The sequence below is a fragment of the Pseudophryne corroboree genome, chromosome 2 (assembly GCF_028390025.1).
Source record: "Pseudophryne corroboree isolate aPseCor3 chromosome 2, aPseCor3.hap2, whole genome shotgun sequence".
Lineage (NCBI taxonomy): Eukaryota > Metazoa > Chordata > Amphibia > Anura > Myobatrachidae > Pseudophryne > Pseudophryne corroboree.
Window position 1 is genome coordinate 581,831,719 of NC_086445.1, and position 6,000 is coordinate 581,837,718.

General features: G+C 42.6%; 1 long non-coding RNA gene across 1 annotated transcript in view; it reads right to left on the bottom strand.

Moving 5' to 3' along the window:
- The window catches only part of LOC135036960 (uncharacterized), a 251,028-nt gene extending 246,105 nt beyond the window's left edge, over positions 1-4,923 (bottom strand). Inside the window, exons 1-2 of the long non-coding RNA XR_010231585.1 lie at positions 4,802-4,923; positions 4,157-4,335 (exon numbers count right to left, since the gene is read on the bottom strand). This is a non-coding gene — a long non-coding RNA (uncharacterized LOC135036960). The remainder of the gene's footprint in view (positions 1-4,156; positions 4,336-4,801) is intronic.
- Positions 4,924-6,000: the final 1,077 nt, after the last annotated feature.

Here is a 6,000-nt window from a genome sequence, read left to right on the forward strand (position 1 = left end):
CTCGGACAAAGCAGTATAACATCTGGGTTGGGTATGATATTCCAGCGATTGGGAAGGTGGCAGTCATATGACCGACAGCGGCATCCCAAAGCATTTACAGAAGCATATGTCATAAAAGAAGAAACTGATCACTGTAGAGGCAATGGTGGACTTTCCACTAGACACGTGAGCCACGTGCCTAGGGGTGACACTTGCTGGGGGAGCGGGGGGGAGGGACAGCATGCTCACTTGCATGAGAGCCCTACTAGGCTGATGGCCATATGAGGCCAGGTTATTCTTTTTTTTCAGTTTTTGTTATTAAGACTTATTGTTTTATTTTGTAAATGATGAGGGAGGAGGGGCAATTGTCAGTAAATTGTGGTGGTGGAGGGGCAGGGGCAGATGTAAGGGTGAGGGTGCCACTAGGCAGAACAGTAATGGAACCTCCCGCCTAATTTTTTATTTTCATTAATTGGTTATAAGCCCTCATTTGATGATAGCCAATTTCATAGAATAATAAAAAAGCCACTAACTTTGACATATTTTGATTTTTAATTATGTATACATATTTACTAAGTAGGACAGCTTACAGGTACAGTATGTGCATGTCCTGCCCACTTATACTCCATTCAAGATGGCATATAGTACAGTACAGTGGAAATATTTATCAGTTACTTGCACATTTCAGGCTGACAGTACCAACACAAGCATCAAAGTGCCACCCCCAAACAAGTGCTGCCCGTAGTTCCTAATGCGAAATTCACCAGTGTGTGGGGATTTTATGTTGGTGATGCTTCGGCAGTTGTCAAGGCTCCAACATGAAGGGGGCAGTGACATGGTGGGGCCTAAATTCACCCCTATGAAGAGGCTCAGGTAATCCGCCTGAGAATGGAATTCTGTGGTGAACAAGGTATTGTTAGAAGATGGCTGATGTGTTCACTCTGTGTAAAAGCAACAAAAACACAAAGATAGTACCTGCTTATTTATGAGCAGATCTGATCATAGCTTAATAGGAAGACAAACAAACAGACTGTCATAAATCTATTGAGTTTTAGGTTATCACAATAATTGGAACTCTGAGGCAAAAGCCTGCAAAATTGGTACATATAACAAATGGAGGTAGAGTAAACTGAATATTGTAAATATTGTCATTAGTAATTCATAATGGTAAAGTCTAATATGTGAGGATAACCCGGCAAATAGCCACTGTAAAAAAAGAACTAGGTGTTGCAGACAATGTTGATGCAGAGTAAACATATATTACAGAATAAATTGCCATCATTCACAAGTGCAGATAACAGCACAGAATTTACAAAATAATTAATCTGACAAGTTACAGGCTCAATACACAATACAGTAAATTTAAGAGGTGCATCGTGTAGGTAATATAGTTGGTAAAACACAGTCAGTAATGTGCAAGAGAGGAGACAGTATATTTGCAGGCAGATAACAAAGGACAGTTTTCCAGGGAAAGACAGAGTAAATTGGAGGTCAGAAGCCAGAAATCTAATAGCAAGCATGAAACAGCAAAAGCCCAATATAATAGCCAATGACAAGTGTTCTAGAAATCCCGAGAGTTAGAGTGAGCCAAAGTCTGGAACATTAATGGACAGATGAAAACGTAAGGTAGATCTGAAACATGGGTCTTTTTAAGAGTAGATTAGATGCAGCTGGTAGAACATCTTCAGATACTTTCAGTGTTAGAAGATAATCCATACAGTGACCACTGGTGGTGCAAATGTGGAATGCAAATCCTCATAAACCATAGCTTCATAAATATACATGTACAGTATACAACCTATTTGGGAGGATAATGTCAGGGGCTTCTTTATAAAAGGAATTGGCACATGTAGAGTCTCTGACCTCTTTTTTCCTGGTGATTTCTGCAGTGCTGGACTCCGGATAGTTAAGTATAATTTCTGGGTGTAGGGTGTACAGTGTGAGACCCCCTGGACTCTTGGGCTTATCTGCACCTACACTTATTACGGATATGCTCATGACTAGGATGCGAAAATGTGAGTTACAGACAAGCTGTAGGCATTATTGTGCTTGGCAATAACTCTATGTTCCAATATTGTAGCAGCAATGTTCACCTGAAGGCCAGAAACAAGGTGTATACTGTTAGCCAGTAGCAAGGCACATCATTTTTGGGGCAATGGAGGATGTAAGAGTAGCATCTTCAGGACTGGTGCCCAGCGGTGGCCTCCGCCATTGTTTACACTAGTACTGCTGTCCTATATTGTCTTGTACTGTAAGTGCTATTTTCTTGTTTGCTCATTTGATTATGTACTGTGTAATGGGAGCTGTGGATCCCTTGTGGCACCATATAGATAAAGGATAATAATAATAATAATAATAATAATAATAATAATAATAATACTGCCACTGTCTGTGTAGTAGATGTGTAATTAAGCTTTACCAAAGAGATTGAAATGCAGTCAATAGATTGAGGGGTTGATGCATCAACCAGTGAAAACAGTGAAGAAATGGAAAAACGGACAAAAACTGTTGTTCATACAAATTGGTTAAAGACATGATTTAACAAATTTGTCTGAACAACAGGTTTTGTCCATTTTTCAGTGTTTGGGAGCAAATGGTTTATTGTCATTTGCTCTCATACATTACTAGATATTAATTGCAACCAGCCAGATCTAGCAGATAATCTGCCAGATTATTGTATAGTGTATGCCCAGTTTAGAAGTAAAATTCGGTAGGCTACTCCTCTCAGAGTTTCAGCCACGCTAGGAGTCTTACATCATTTGGCATGCAGACACCCAGTAAGAGAGGACACATATGTACATATTCTGCAGCACGTTACAGAGAATATTTCACCATTAACATCACTCGCTGACCCAATGGAATTTACAATCTATATTCCCTGTCACATGTACACAGACACAATAGGGTTAATAATTTTGGTTATCTCAGCAAACAGCAGATGTCAACAGCACTAAAACTAGAAGCAACATATCAAACACACGTACAATGAAAATAAAGAAGAACATGAAGCCGTATGTGAAGATTAGCCATCAAAAATGCATAATGTAGTTTATTAACTTCCAGTCAAATATGAAACATACTTTAGGGCAGTGAAAATTATGGAGTTAAGAAAACTATGGTTAATATTTGTCAGGAGACAATTAACCTACAGTATATGTTTGGATTATGGGAGGCCTCTGAAGGAACTGACTACCCTTTTATTGCTGGATCATTGGAAGATCATTATATCCAGTGTTTAAAGTGGTCCTGGAGAGGTGGTGAAACGCATCTTCCCCGCTCCCATTAGGCAGAGCCAGGGCCTGAGCTAGGGTGTTCGGGGCTCCCCTGCAAAGTATACATTTGTGCACTACTGTAACTCTCACACTTTCTAAAAGAACAATGCATGCTGCAAAAAAGGGTGGGGTCTCACAAGGAATGGGTGTGGCCACACAAAAGTACATCTAATTCAAATAGCAACGCACAAAGTGCCCCTTACACACATAATGCCCACCACAGTAGTAGCTCCCCTTAGACACATAATGCCCACCACAGTAGTAGCTCCCCTTACACACATAATGCCCACTACAGTAGTAGCTCCCCTTACACACATAATGCCCACCACAGTAGTAGCTCCCCTTAGACACATATAATGCCCACCACAGTAGTAGCTCCCTTTACACACATAATGCCCACCACAGTAGTAGCTCCCCTTAGACACATAATGCCCACCACAGTAGTAGCTCCCCTTACACACATAATGCCCACCACAGTAGTAGCTCCCCTTAGACACATAATGCCCACCACAGTAGTAGCTCCCCTTAGACACATAATGCCCACCACAGTAGTAGCTCCCCTTACACACATAATGCCCACCACAGTAGTAGCTCCCCTTACACACATAATGCCCACCACAGTGGTAGCTCCCCTTAGACACATAATGCCCATCACAGTAGGAGCTCCCCTTACACACATAATGCCCACCACAGTAGTAGCTCCCCTTAGACACATAATGCCCACCACAGTAGTAGCTCCCCTTACACACATAATGCCCACTACAGTAGTAGCTCCCCTTACACACATAATGCCCACCACAGTAGTAGCGTCCCTGACACATATAATGCCCACTTAAGTAGTAGCAGCCCTACAGACATAATACCGACCACTCCCTGTGTACCCTCTCACCCTCCCACTCGCATACCTGTAGAAGTCGGGAAGAAACAGCACATCACCCGGCTGACCAGCTACTGTAGCTCTCAAAGCCCCATCAGAACTGCTGAGGCGGACCTCCATGCGGCTGGGTACTGGGAGGAATCCGTCCTGCTGTGGCTGCAAGGTACGAGGGTGGGGTATTCAGGCACTTCTGCCCATGGCTGCATGCTGGGAATGAAGCAACAGTGATCAGCATTACAGGCTATGGGAGTTTCGCCTTACACACATAACGCCCACCACAGTAGTAGCTTCCCTTACACACATAATGCCCACCAAAGTAGTAGCTCCCCTTACACACATAATGCCCACCACAGTAGTAGCTTCCCTTACACACATAATACCCACCACAGTAGTAGCTCCCCTTACACATATAATGCCCACCACAGTAGTAGCTCCCCTTACACACATAATGGCCACCACAGTAGTAGCTCCCCTTACACACATAATACCCACCACAGTAGTAGATTCCCTTACACATATAATGCCCACCACAGTAGTAGCGCTGCTTACACACATAATGCCCACCACAGTAGTAGCATCCCTAACACACTTAATGCTCACTGCAGTAGTAGTGCCCCTACAGACATAATACCGACCACTCCCTGTGTGCCCTCTCACCCTCCCACTTGCTTACCTGTGGGAGTCAGGAGGAAACAGCACATCACCCGGCCGACCAGTTACTGTAGCTCTCAAAGCCTCATTGGAACTGCTGAGGCAGAGCTACACACAGTTGGGTACTGGGGGGAATCTCTCCTGCTGTGGCTGCAAGGTACGGGGGTGGGGGGTATTCAGGCACTTCTGCCCATGGCTGCAGGCTGGGGATGAAGCGACGGTGATCAGCATTACAGACTACGGGAGTTTCAGGCATTACGGCTAAGGGAAAGGGGTTGAGAGAGATGTGTTTAGGCAATATCGCCCACACTGTAGGCTAGGTGGAAGTGGGGGGAGGTTTGGTCAATACCACCCACAGCTGCAAGCTACAAGGGTTTTTTTTAGAATTGGTAATTAACCATCTTTATTTCTTCATATAGAGAAACTTTATTTCCAAAGACATTTCTGACATGCATTACAAAGCCACTCAGCTCTTTGGTCTTTTATTACAAGAAAGTGTGTTGTTTTTTTAAGCCTCTAAATTAACAATTTATGGAGAAATATATATATATATATATATATACTGTATATGTATATATATATATATATATTTATTGTACATGGGTATAATACGTATATCTCCATAAATTAGTACAGTGGTTTGATCTAAACAAACCCTTATGGAGGTTCCTGTTCACCTTCTAAAGACACTCCCTACGCCTGGTAGAACACCTGCTATTGGGAAGCTCCCATTGAGGAGTTGCAAAGAGTGAACATTCCCTGTATGGAAGCTCTGTGAACCATTTGTCTGATATACTGTTTGTCAAGTTCTTATATTGTACGTGATTTTAATTACATTTTTATAAAATGTAAAATTACTACACTATGGGGTTTATTTACTAAGATTCGTATATTTCAGAATCATGTTCAAGTTCAATCGCGACTGACATCGACAGTGTAAACTTGCAACTTTTTGAATTGATTACGACTCATTTACTAAGCGTTCGTATTCGTATTTTTTCAATCTTCCGATGTCGATGTCATTCGTGCTTTTCTGCTGTTGATTGCGGCCGCGTTTGCTATTTCGCGGCCGCGTTGGGGGTGTTTTTTTACGACTGCGTCACAAGTCTGTTACGGCAGTGATTTGGAATTTGCTGCCGCGTTTTGACTTCTAAGTTTCGTTTACGTCACGCGGCCGTGATTGGTTGTATTCGTAAAGGAGGAGTGTCTGTGCATGTTACT